This window comes from Sciurus carolinensis, chromosome 1, assembly GCF_902686445.1.
Source record: "Sciurus carolinensis chromosome 1, mSciCar1.2, whole genome shotgun sequence".
Lineage (NCBI taxonomy): Eukaryota > Metazoa > Chordata > Mammalia > Rodentia > Sciuridae > Sciurus > Sciurus carolinensis.
Genome location: NC_062213.1, coordinates 26,047,854 through 26,061,865, shown reverse-complemented (window position 1 = coordinate 26,061,865; position 14,012 = coordinate 26,047,854).

Sequence of the window (14,012 nt, the reverse complement as noted above, 5' to 3'; positions counted from 1 at the left end):
ACAAACCCCACAAAATGTGGGGACTGTGTGAGGTCAGTAAAAGAAGACAGGCATCACAAGCCAAGGAGGGAGGACTTAAATAAAAACCAACTCTGCTGATCCTTGATCTCAGACTTATGGATTCCAGAATTGTGAGAAAACAAATTTGTTTTTATGACAGTCCCAACAAATCAATAATGCCTGCATTCGTGAAATTTTGCTTTATAATACACATGAAATTCTGTTTTCTAATATGTGTGTGGAAAATAATTTGTCAGCTATCAAAAAGTGCAGTTTGCTCCTCTGCTATGCCAGAGCATAATAACGTTGTAAGCTGGGGGACCAGGGTTTCTGCCTTCATTGTGCTTTCATGCCATTGGGATACTTACAGGAAGTGGCTGTTATGCTCCTGCAAATAGGAATTTTGAGAATGTGAGTATTCTATTATTCATAATAAATAGCTATAGTGACAATGAAATATATGTATATTTATATATAACATCAAAATTATATATAATTATATATATACCATCAAATATATATATAATATAAATATATAAATATATATATATATATATATATATATATATATATATGAAACATCAAAATTAGAGGGTCCAGGTACTTGAGTTGGACTGGGTACAGTTTAGTGGTAGAGCATTGCCTAGCATATGGAGGCCCTGGGTATAATCCCCAGTATTATAAAGAAAAAAAAAGTTTAGCATATTTGAATTCATAATACACTAAAATATTTAGGAAGGATTTGGAGAATAGGTAAGGACAAAGCTGAATAGTAAGTAAGTGACATGTGGGTAAGTATAAAAGAACTACCAAAGTTCAACGCAGTTCAATGCACATCCTAAATATGGATCTGTTGCCATTATTTAATGTTGCTAGAATCTCTCCTTGAAATAAAAGTGAAATGAATATCAAATTCATTTATCAAAAACAATAACTTTGATAAGAACCCAAAAGTTAATAGATGGCATAGTAAATTCAAAAGATTTTAAATTCTAAAAATATTTTATCTTTTAAGCAAATGAATCAAGTACTGGGGAAAAGAAATAAAATGAAGCAAATTATGTTATTTGCATGCATGAGTATGTAACAATGAACCTCTCACTAGTATGTATGATCATAATGCACTAATAAAAAATTAATAAAAAAGAATAACAATTTTAAAGCAAATAAGCTATTAGAAATACCTCTGAGTCTAATTTTTTCTTTTCTTTTTTTTTTTTTTTGCGGTACTGGGGATCGAACTCAGGGCCTTGTGCTTATGAGGCAAGCACTCTACCAGCTGAGCTATCTCCCCAGCCCTAATTTCTTCTAACCAAGATCATTTTAGGATGCAACCATAGTTTAACTAAAAAAAAAAAAAAAAAAAAAAAAAAAATGGAGGTATCCTGTTTTAACCTAAATTCCTTGAGTTCCAAGTAATAGAAAACAATGAAAGGCTTAATAAGTACATCAGTTTGCTTATAACCAGGTACAGTGGTTCATGCCTATAACCCCGGAGACTGGAGAGGTTGAGGTGGAGGGATAGCATGTTCTAGACCAACATCACAACTGATGGAGAACTTGCCTCAAAATTAAAATATATATAAATAAATGGGGATACAGCTCAGTGGTAAAGTGTTTCTGGGTTCCATCCCCATTACCCTCCCCCCAAAAAATCAGTGAGTTTATTATGAGGCTTGATGTGTATTTCAAACAATATAGTTTCAGGAAATTGCTCAATGAATAGGAAAGTTGATAACCAAATCTTAGACTTTTTGTCACTTTCTTTGTGATTTTTGCTTTATCCTTCCCTCTCCACAAACACGTTTTCATGTTTCCTTGTTACCAAGTACATTTCATTTTCATTGTTCAAAGAACCAGGTCAACAGAGCCTAGGATGTCTTAACTTCAACTCTCAATTTCATACATATTGACCTTTAGTGATCTGACTGCATTGGGTCAAAAGCACACCTGAAGCAATAAAAAATCAGGGAAGTGAGGTGATAGGTACCCAGGTACAGTTGTAGACATTCACCACATTCACATGCAGGTTCATGAAGACTAGTTAGTATAAGGATATGAAAGGGAGGGAGGAGGACAGTTACTAAGATGGTAGATGTAAGAAGACTCTCAGCACATGTCCAAGAAAACATTTCCTGTGTGTATCAAAATCAAATCGTTTATTAATTCCTTTGAAATACTGAGATGCACTTTTTCCTTCTTATATTTTATTTATTTTTCTTTTTTCTTTTTTTCTTTTTATATTTGTTCTAATTAGTTATACATGACAGGAGAATGCATTTTGACACATTGTACATAGAGGGAGCACCACTTCTCATTCCTTTGGCTGTACATGGTGCAGAGTCACACCTGTAAGGTAATCATACATGTATAATAATGTCTGTCTCATTCCACAGTCCTTCCCATCTATACATGCTCACCCCTCCCCTCACGACCCGCTGCACAATCCAAAGTTCCTTCATTTTCCCTACTCCCACCCATTATGGATCAGCATCTGTTTCTCAGAGAAAACATTCAGCCTTTGAATTTGTGGATTTGGCTGATTTTGCTTAGCATGATATTCTCCAACTCCATCTATTTACCTGCAAATGCCATAATTTCATTTTTCTTTAAGGTTGGGTAATATTCCATTGTGTATATGTACCACATTTTCTTTATCCATTCATCTGTTGAAGGGCATCTAGGTTTGTTCCATAGTTTAGCTATTGTGAATTGAGCTGCTATAAACATTGATGTGGCTGCATCACGGTAATATGCTGATTTTAAGTCCTTTGGATATAAGCCAAATAGTGGAATAGCTGGGTCAAATGATGTACTTTTAAGACTTCAAAATTTCTACCTCAAATTATTGAGTTGTTCTTTTATCAGATTACACTTATTGAGATGTACCTCAATCTTCAATGTGATGACAATTCCTAGAAACCCACACTAAACTAAGAATATCCCACATTAAAAACACACTGACTTCTTCTATTCTGCTGACCATCATAGGGTGGCAACACAGCACTGCAGAGCCTGATCTCATGGCTGACTTGTAGCTGAGATTTGCTGCTACTCTAAAAGATTGGGTCATATGTTACTAGTCTGAGAAAAGATCAAAATACAAAATACTAAGCATAGTTTCTCTTGAACGTGTTTCACTTTCACACCAAAATGAAACTTGAAAAATCATTAGTTGACTATTGTTTCACTTGCACTGTTTCTCTTCACTATTGCAGAGTACATTGATGTTAAATACTGTGGTTTACATATTTTGTTCAAATGTTCTTCACCTATTTCTTGGACTCAGTAGTTTTTGTGCAGGATCTTATAGCATACACACACACACACACAAACACACGCACACACATGTCCCTTATCTCCAGCTGATCTTTTCTTCCCATTTATTTCTCTGTGTTTTGGCTAATACTCTCTCAAGCACCTTGAACTTATACTCACACCTGTTTGCTTTCTTCAACACATTGTTACCAGACTTAATAAGACTAGGCAATCTTCATACACTTTGGGCACTACTAAGTCTCATTACCAACACCATGAACTGGAAGAGCTTATCGATTGCACTGCTTAAGGTCATCTTAATTTTCCTGAATGGAGACCATTATTTAATTTATGAGCTCTCTATATAAATTTAGTAAAATTAGAAAATACATAAAAACATATTCTTTGTAGAACAAGAACTTTTTATTTTTAAAAGTTTTTGCCCTAAACCAAATAGCCCCTATGAAGACATTAACAATATTGTCATAATAAACCGAGGATGAGTTCAATTATTATCTACAGTATAACAAATAGATTTACAATGAGGTCAGCAATTTCTAATGGTGGAAAAAGAGGGTGGGGAGGGATGTAGGATGTAATCGTTAATGGAATAAAAAAGAGTATACAGAAGTAGTAGATTGTAGGAAGAGTGAAAGTGTAATCAAAAGAAGTTGGTTGTTAGCATGAGAAAAGGGAGACAGAGACTCTGAGGAAAAAGGTAAATGAAAGGAAAATAGAGTGAGAAAAATTTTTTTAAAATTTAAAATTTTTCATAGAGGAGGAAAGAAATCTAAAACTCTAACAGTCATATATTATTCAAACCTCCCAGTCTTCAGTAGCCTGATGCATGAAAGGTACCTGACAATGAACTTCCAGTCTCCAGCAGGTGTTTCAGGATGGAATTGGCCCCACAAAAAGATGGGCAGCTTCTGCTTCCAGGATAATCCAAGATGGCCACTCTGGCTTCCAAACTCTGGCTGCATATTTTCTGTACTGGGCATGGCTAATATTGATCTCCCTGATAAAGAAGAGGTTTTGGAAACCTATAGCGTCACTATAAGCCTGTAGCGGGGAAACTGCAATACCCCAGATCTGTACTGCTAGAGGGGAAGATATGTGAACAAACATGAAAAAACAAGGGAAGAAAATGTTCCAAACCTAGATTTTATATTAATAGAATCCAGTGACAGTATGGTAGAAGAAATATCAGAAAAGGAGTTCAGAATATACATAATTAAAATGATTCATGAAGCAAAGGATGAGATAAGAGAGCAAATGCAAGCAATGAATGATCACTCCAATAAGCAGTTGAAAGAGCAACTGCAGGAAGCAAAAGATCAAAGAGAAAAAAGTTTTCAAAAAAACAAAAAACAAAAACCAAACAGAAATCCTTGAAATGAAGGAAACAATAAACCAAATAAAAAACTCAATGGAAAGCATCACCAACAGACTAGATCACTTGGAAGACAGAACCTCAGACAATGAAGACAAAATATTTAATCTTGAAAATAAAGTTGACCAAATAGAGTAGATGGTAAGAAATCATCAACAGAATCTCCAAGAACTATGGGACATAATGAAAAGACCAAATTTAAGAATTATCAGGATTCTTAACTTTAAGTCTGTTAATATGGTGAATGACATTTATTGATTTCCGGATGTTGAACCAACCTTGCATCCCTGGGATAAAACTCACTTGATCATGGTGCACTATCTTTTTAATATATATTCATATGCGATTTGCTAAAATTTTGTTGAGAATTTTTGCGTCGATGTTCATTAAGGATATTGGTCTGAAATTTTCTTTCCTCGATGTGTCTCTGTCTGGTTTAGGTATCAGGGTGATATTGGCTTCATAGAATGAGTTTGGGAGGGTTCCCTCCTCTTTTATTTCATGGAATACTTAGAGGAGTATTGGAATGAGCTCTTCTTTAAAGGTTTTGTAGAACTCGGCTGAGAACTCATCTGGTCCTGGACTTTTCTTTGTTGGTAGGCTTTTGATGACCTCTTCTATTTCATTGCTTGAAATTGATTTATTTAAGTTGTGTATGTCCTCCTGGTTCAGTTTAGGTAATTCATATGTCTCTAGAAACTTGTTGATGTTTTCGAGGTTTTCTGTTTTGTTGGAGTACAGATTTTCAAAATAGCTTCTAATTATGTTTTGTATTTCACTCATGTCTGTTGTGATATTTCCTTGTTCATTCCGAATTTTAGTAATTTGAACAACCTATTCAATGACATAATATCAGAAAATTTCCCAAACCTGAAGAATAAAATGGAAAATCAAATACAAGAGGCTTACAGAACACCAAATGCACAAAATCACAACAAATCCACACCAAGACCTATTATAATGAAAATGCCTAACATCCAAAATAAAGATAGAATTTTAAAGACTTTGAGAGAAAAGCATCAGATTACAAAGAGGGGGAAACCAGATTTTTCAGCCCAGACCCTAAAAGCTAGAAGGGCCTGGAACAACATATTTCAAGCTCTGAAAGAGCATGGTTGCCAACCAAGAATCTTATACCCAGCAAAAACCAAACTTCAGATTTGAAAATGAAATAAAATCCTTCCATGACAAACAAAAGTTAAAAAAATTTACAAATAGAAAGACTGTGCTACAGAGCATTTTCAGCAAAATATTCCATGAGGAGGAAATGAAAAATAATAATGTAGGTCAGCAAAGGGAAGAACTACACTAAAGGAAAAGCCAATCAAAGGAGAAACCAAGTCAAGTTAAAAATCAAAAATAAACCACAATGACTGGAATACAAATCATATCTCAATAATAATCCTGAATGTTAATGGCCTAAACTCATCAATCAAAATTTTTCTATGTTTTGAAAGGAAGGGTTATGATTTTATCAATCTACATGTTAGGATGGATAGCTCTTTGTGATATGAGCTGTAAATATCTCCCTTAGTTGTCTTTTTTAAAAAGTTTGTTTATGATGCTTCTTTCCATTAAAAATTGATTTTATGTAACAAAAAGTACCAGTGAAATAATTTATGACTTGGGGATTTTAAGTCATGAAAGTCTAGACAGTTCTTGCTAACTCCAGATTTGTGAAGAAAAATATTTCAAGTTTTCTTATTATTATTTAATGGTTGTATTATTTAAAAAATATCATTGGTACATATGGACTTTATCATGGTATATGAGGTAAGGCAGGGATATTACTTTACTTATCCCTATAACATTTATTGACTACATCTCTTTCCCACTGATTTGAGATGATGTCTTCTTTATACATTAAATTTCTGAGTGTACTTACTTTAGGACTTTCTGTTTTGCTAATAGACCAGTATGATACTCTTAAATTATTTAGGCTTTTAAAAATGCCTTAATGTGTTTTAGTGCTGGTCCCACTTCTATGTTTGTTTGTTTGTTTGTTTGTTTCACTAAATTTAGCATCAGGTGATATAGCTTAAAACTGTTAAGTTTCATTGAGGTTTTGTTAAATTTACAAATTAACTTATACAATAATAGGTCCTTCTATTTATAGAAAGGCTATTCTTTGGCTTCAGTGGTATTTTAATTTTTATTTTTAATAGGTCTCACTTTTTTTTTTCCCTGTGGTGCTAGGAATTGAACCACGGGCCTTGTACTTATGAGACAAGCACTCTACCAACTGAGCTATATCCCCAGCCCTCACATTTTTATTGACAAACCTTAATATATTTTTTGTTACATTATATATGAAATCTTTTCTTCCATTAATCTTCCAAAAGATTGTTTGAATATATGTAAACTACTGATTTTTATATGTTGATTTTGTACTTGGTAACCTAATGGAGCTATCTTACTGTTTGTAGTAACTGTTAATAAAATATCTTGAATCTTCAAAAGAAAAAAAGAAGTAGTTATAAGTTGCACACAAGTCAGCTACCAGAGTATTTAGTGCAGCATATTTATATAATAATAGATTGGAAACCCAAATCGACCAATAGGTGACTGGCCAAATATTATTATAATACCACTACATAGTGGTTTACTATGGAATCATTAAAATTATATAGTGTAACAATACTTAATATAAAAAATAAAACATTGTTGAAAGGGAAAAGCAAGTTACAAAATACCATAAAGTGTGATCCTATGTATGTCAAAGAGAAAAATTGTATATGTTTGTATGCATTCTTTGTGTGACTTGTAAATTAAATAATGATGACACATTTTGGGAAAAAAATGTGTATGTTTCTAGTGCTATGTCATACTTGAAAATAGGAAATTAAATGAGATCACTGGATTCTTGAATCCATAAGTTGATGTATGTCACCTATTAAATAATTACTCTCTGCAAGAGATATTTTATAATTTAAGCAATTATTTTTTCCTTTGTTTTAATTAAAATAAAATAAACATGATGTTATGACTTCAAAAAAAAGTTTTTGCCAGTTGGTATCCTTTCTACAGTACTCTGTATTAATAAAACCACTTAAACTATTAAGCAACCATCACTGCCATGGAGTAAAAAAAAAAAAAAATGGTGAGTAAACTCTGACATGTCATTTATAAAACCTATGATCTCAGGAGAAAGAGTGACAATAACCAACCAATAAATAAATGAACAAGTAAACCAGATTTTAGTCAAAGCTAAATTAATATATTTTATGCAAGAGGCAGATTTTTTTAGAGTATTCCAGGAACGATCAGTAATTTTCAAAAGGTAGACATTTCACAAATCATATTTTCTAATCATAATTTAATAATTACAAATATATTTATTTTTTATTCTCTACTGAGAAACAGGTATGTATATGTTTCCTATATGAAAATATTTAAAACAAATTTACAGACTTTTTTTCCTGTCACGTATTTATCTATTTTGATCTTTCAATATGGAAAATATCAAACATATATTAGAAAAAAATGGTAAAAGTAACCTCTGCTAGCCCTCAACAATGGCAAATCTATCACATCAATGAAAATACCACAAGGTCTTCACTACTGTGAGATAAATTCCAGACGTGAGATTATTTCCTGCATAAATTTTTTGATATGTATCTTTAAATGAAAAGATTATTTTAAATGTAAGGACAACACCATTTCACTTTTAAATTCAATAATAATCCCTTAATAATGTCATTTATTTAATATATCATTTATCAAACATGTGATAAATGTTTTCAATCCTCTCAGTGTTTGTTTCTTTTATTCTTTGAACCAAGTTTCAAATTATGTGACTTATCTCTCTTTTAAGATACCCCTTACTTTTTTCCATGTTTTTATCTTTGAATTTTTTTTTTAAGAAATAAGGTGGTTTTCCTATTGACTATCTATTTTCTTATTTTGTGATAATGGGGACTGAACCCAAGGATACTCTGCCAATCAGCTTCATCTCCAGGCCATTTTATTTTTATTTTGTGACAGGATCTTTACAGTGTTAGGGAAAGTTGACAGTACTTGCCCAGAATCATTGATATATATTCATTCAAATTATATACATATGTATATATATATTATATATCAAAAGAATTATACTGGGGATGGTACTAGGGATGGAACTAGGGATGGAACCCACAGGCATTTGGTCAAGCCACATCTTCAGTCCTTTCTCTTTTTTATTTTGAGATAGGGTCTTGCTAAGCTGCTGAGTCTGACCTCAAACTTGGATTCTCTTGCATCAGCTTCCCCAGTAACTGGGATCACAGGCATGTGGGCTAATAATTTTAAATTGAAGATGTTTCCAAGTCATACATAGTAGTTGAGTTCATCATTTTCTAATGAGAAACTCTCTCTGGTTATTTTGTTAAAAGTTCAGTTCTTTCAGGAGGAGTAGGGTAAATTCTTGATTCTATTTATTTACCCAATATTACGAATAAAAATGATTGGATCTCAAATCTTGAAACATAACAGGAAATGTATGTTTTCAAAAGAATTTTTTCTTCATTTTCCTTTCATTGGTGCATTATGGTTATATACAACATTGAAATTCATTGTTTAATGTTCATACATGAATACAATATGGAAACATTTTGTCTAAGCTAGTCATGTAATATTTGATAACTTAATTTTAGCCTCAGTTTTTCCTACAATTCCTACAACTCAGTTATTTTTATAATATCCTAAATGATTTTTGGTTAAATACAAATGTGGATACTTTGTTATTAAACACACTAAAGAAGAGATCACCATAAGTAAAATCTTTCGCATTCTAAATTCTAAAAGAAATTCCTGACCTCCAATACATTTATCTTGCAAGAGGGGAAAAATAAACCACATATTGCAAAATGAATAGAGATAATAAGAAATAATCTCTCCCTTCAAAGAAAAATGATCATTTGAAAAAGGCAAAATATAGTTGATTAAAATCTCAAAAAATACATCTTTTGAAAATACTAGGAACATGAACAAATCTGACAATATTACTAGACATATAAAGAGAGGTTAAAAAAAATCCTGTGATTTAGAACAGGCAAATAATTTAATCATTAGAAACTAGATAATAAGTTTTCCTTTATAGATATGCTAATTATTCAATTATAAGTGATATTATCTTTTTTTTTTTTGCATATGCACACCTTTTTCCCCTGACTTAGCAAGACTCCATGGTATAACAGATAGTCTAATAATTGATGCATCATAAAATGGATTCAATTTGAATTAGGAAATTTGAAAAAACATCAAGTCTTAAGTGTCAAGCATTTTTAAAGTATAATTATTCCTCTCTACCTCATTACTTCCTGTTAACATTTTTCACATTATCAAAAGGTCATTCCATTTTATACTACTTAACGGATTAAGAGTATAAAAATGGAAGGTTTCATAATTCAGATTGTTATTTTTAAGAACAAATAGCCGCAAGCACAAGACCCTGGGTTCGATCCCCAGCACCAAAAACAAACAAACAAACAAACAAACAAACAAAAAAAGAACAAATAGCCTTATATTTTAAATTTTTAGTTATATGCTTTATGTTAAAAAGTAGATGCAATATAAGAATCAAGTAATCTGCAAGTCATCCCTAGTTCCACCATTTAAAAATTACTAATTTTATTATTAAGTGAATATTCTTCTAGGTTTCATTACAAAGCTGGGTCAGAGTAAGTAAACATGATGGGAAAAGCAATTTTATCATAAGACTACAATAAAATTCTATATAATGAATTTTATTTTCTCACATTAAAAGGAAAATGAAAGTAAAACTGAATTACTGGTTAAATGTCTATCTAAGAATACATTAATCTTAAAAGATTCATTTACGTTATAGGGGTAGCAATCTTTCTTTGAATTACTACTTTGATTTACTTTTGCAATGAGTTGATTTTCCTTTGTTAACATCTCAATCCTTCACTAATAAATTATATTTTTATCTTATATGTTCACATCACTTTCACCTAACTTAGCAATTTTCCTTGCTTATACCATTTTGTTTTAACATAGTTTACAACATTTTTATCTAGTTGTCAGGCCATGACTGTGTAACTACCTAACTTTGTTCAAATGTTAATATTTAGATTAATTATTTGACTTCTATAATTTATCATAAGAGTTTTACCGTAGCTGCTGGTTTTGGTTAGGTTTGGTTTGGTTTGGTTTATTTTCTTATTAGGAATTTCTTTAAAAATCTGCTAAGTAAAAGAAACCAGACTCAGAAAGTCAGTGGTCAAACATTGTTTCTCCTATGCAGAAGCTATAGCAAAAAAGAGGGGAAAATAGGGAATGGATTCCATGAAAATGGAAGGGAGCTCAGTGCAGCAGAGGTAGGGGATAGAGCTGGAAGGAGGAGGTATAGGAAGAGAGGAACATTGCAATAAAATTGAACACATATTACTATGTACATATATTAATATACCACAGTGAATTTCACCTCTATGTATATCTATAATGCACTGATGTCAACAACTATAAATAAATAGGAAGAGAATCAAGAGAGTAGAGGAAAGAGAACAAGGCAGAGAAGAGGGGAGGAAAAGGGGAAATACTGGGAACTGAAGTGAAGCAAATTTTGCGCCAGGTTTGTATGATATGGCAAAAAGAACCCCAATGTTGTGCATAACTAGAATGCGCTAATAAAAACTTTTTAAAATACTGGTATCCTTTGGCTACTGTGATTTTACAAAAGGTCTTGAAGTTACCTTAAAAATTAAGTGTCTTGGATCTAATTTTTCTCTCAGAACAGACAATCTTCTGTTTTCTTCTTGCCTTTCCTACTGCCTTGAAAAATTCAAGTCAGCTTGATTTTTGTCTCCTTTAGTTGGTTACTTTCACATTAAAGATTAGTTCCTCAATCCTTGATGTTCCATAATTTATAAGCATTTTTAATCAAGATCTTTTTATCTCATTATGTATTATCATCTTTATGAATATGTATGAACATATTTTATATATGAATATATAAATAATGTTACTAAACAAATGAGAAAAATGTTAAGTAGGTTTCTCTCTTACATTTACTCTAAATAAATTTAATGGAATGTAAATTGTACATAGCAAATGAAAGTGTAAGTATAATATTGGGCAGATAATGCTCTGGTTTTATGTTCCCTAACTTGTAACACATTCCTGACCTTATAAATGTAGTCTATCATAACCTAGCATCAGAATTCAAATTTATGTCTCTGAGAATTACTTACAACCTCAGTTCTAGATTCTGCTTATATTTAGAAGAATCTGAAATATTTTCAAACACCAATAAGGGAAAGATAATGCATTTAACTGTGATTTTATTACTAAGAGCCTATTAGTAAATCACTTACTAATGCAGTTTTTTTTCTACACATAATAGAATGGAGAGTAATGGTAATGAGGAATTAATAATAAGACCAATAAGGAAATCAATTAAAATTGGAATCACCTGCAAAACAAAGTTTCAAATCAACATGTTTCTGGAATCAAATTTTATATTTTATAAAAGAATATACAGCCTCATATTAAATTTTCCATATTAAATATTTCATTTATATTTTTGTTTAATGGTACTTGATAATTTCTACATTTAAAAATATATTTTGTTTTTATTATTTTCTATACCATTGTAAGAAAACATGTAGATGGACATATTTTGAATTTTTTTACAATAACCTATGCTCTAAGATGCTTTATGATCTTACCAAATCAGAAATCTAAAAATATCAATCTTTTCTTTGATGGACTTCCAAAAATACATCCTTTATACTAGAACTTTTATGAGTTGAGTGCTTTCCTTTAAGTTTTAACTGAAAAGTTCAACTCAAGTTTGAACTAATTCCAGAAATATGAAATTTAAGTATATTTTTTATTAAATCTAGGAAAGATTGAGATGTAATTAATGAACTAACAAAAGAGTAGTATATCTTGTTATATAGAAAATTAATTATTCATTAGAGACTTGAAGAACTAATTCTCTTTCTTACTTGTCTAAATTATTATTGAATATGAGAGAATTTGGGTAGAGTTAAAATTACTCACTTGCCAAAAAATATAATACCATGCTATCACAAGACTATGTAAGGTTTACAAATATGTTACAATCTTGGGAGCAGTCATTCACAGTTTCAGAGTGAATGCTTAATCCTGACTTCTTTATCAATGATAAAAGAGGATGAGTAATAATAGAATAGGGACTTAAAGCGTGATGTTCACTATAATGCATCCTTCTATCAAAATTGTTTTTTCTTGTGCCTTCAATTTTACCTCATTCATCAAATGCAAAACTCAATTTCTAACTTATGAACCAAAACTTTAGCACCTATTTACTTAGGTACATTTTTGGGTTAACATTTAAAATATATTTATTTTGAATGCAAAGAATCATTTTGCAACATAAGCACTTCTATAATTTCTGCTTGGGGAAAATTTGAGAAAGAGCACATTTACATAGTCTAAGAGGAGTTTGCCTCTGTAAGAAGGTCATGCATTGAGTTATGTACTGCTGCACTAGATAGTTCAAAGGGAATTTTCCAGAAACTTAACCATATATACCATACTAATAAGTCAAGGGGAAAATAAAGCATAAATGATCAGATGTGTTGAAAAGTAAGTTAATCAGCTTCTGAAGGGAGGTGAGCCCTTTCAAATCAGGTTTCTAAGCAGTACTTGAATAACTGAGTAATGTAGATAGTTTACTGAATTAATATCCCTGTTTTAGTGAAAGAGCTCTGCTTCTCTTTCTCCCTCCTACTCCCCCACCCTCTGATTAAGAGATTTTAATTCTTAGAACAGCTTAGATTTTTGGAAAAATTGAATATACAGATCCATGAGTTTTTATATACATCTTCTGCCCCTTCACAGGTTTCCCTATTGTTAACATCTTCCATCATTGCAGGTCATTTATTATAATTATTTAACCAATATATTGATAGATTTTTCTTAACTAAAATTTGTGGTTTATATTTAGGTTCATTCTCTGTGTTGCTCAGTTCTGTGAATTTTGTCAGATGTGCAATATCATAATAATTATAATTATAGTATTACTCAGAAGCTTCCTTTTCCTAAAAATCTCCTGAGCTCCTCTTATTCGTCCCTCCTCTCTTCCATACCAACACCAACACCTAGCAACCACTAATCTTTTCACCGTCTCTATAATTTTGCAAAATAGGCCTCTTTTAGGATTCAATGCTAGTTTGCCTTTCAATCTAAATCCCACAAAGATTGTTAATATTCAGTAACTCTAAGAAGGAAAGTATACATATGTCGAAGTCAATCTCATGTTGTTCCACTGAACACTCTACTCATAGTCTAAAAAAAAAAAAAAAAAAAAAATAGACTCGGACTACAATGCATGGTATAAAAACCGTGACAAAATTTTTGTAGCTGAGAAATTTTG